General features: G+C 58.7%; 1 protein-coding gene across 1 annotated transcript in view; it reads right to left on the minus strand.

Annotated features, from left to right (window-relative positions):
* Nucleotides 1-383, minus strand: part of LOC107663068 (contactin-4-like) — a 65602-nt gene that overhangs the window by 1880 nt on the left and 63339 nt on the right. The gene's annotated exons all lie outside the window — the stretch shown is intronic.

Here is a 383-nt window from a genome sequence, read left to right on the forward strand (position 1 = left end):
AATGGCGGCCCCACTGAAACAGTTTCAGAGGCTCCTGGGGCATATGTGAGATGGCGGCTGCTCCACAGGCCGCGGGCCGAGCGGCCACTCATGACCGCTCCCAACCGGTGAAAGATGCATCCGTCGCTAGCATATGCGGCGACCAGGAGCACCCAGCACCAGGCCCTGACATAAGAACCAAGGTTCCCTTCACATGTCTAAGGAACGTAGACACCGCCGCGTGACCTTGAGCATGCGAAGCGGGTTTCCCCTCGGGGAGAACCCCTTGGTCTTAAGCCACCACTGTAGGGGTCTCATGTACAGCAGACCAAGAGTTATCACGTTGGACGCAGCTGCCATCAGACCCAGCAGCTTTTGAAACTGCTTGACAGTGAGTGACCGGC

Source organism: Sinocyclocheilus anshuiensis, unplaced genomic scaffold, assembly GCF_001515605.1.
Source record: "Sinocyclocheilus anshuiensis isolate Anshui unplaced genomic scaffold, SAMN03320099.WGS_v1.1 scaffold2161, whole genome shotgun sequence".
Lineage (NCBI taxonomy): Eukaryota > Metazoa > Chordata > Actinopteri > Cypriniformes > Cyprinidae > Sinocyclocheilus > Sinocyclocheilus anshuiensis.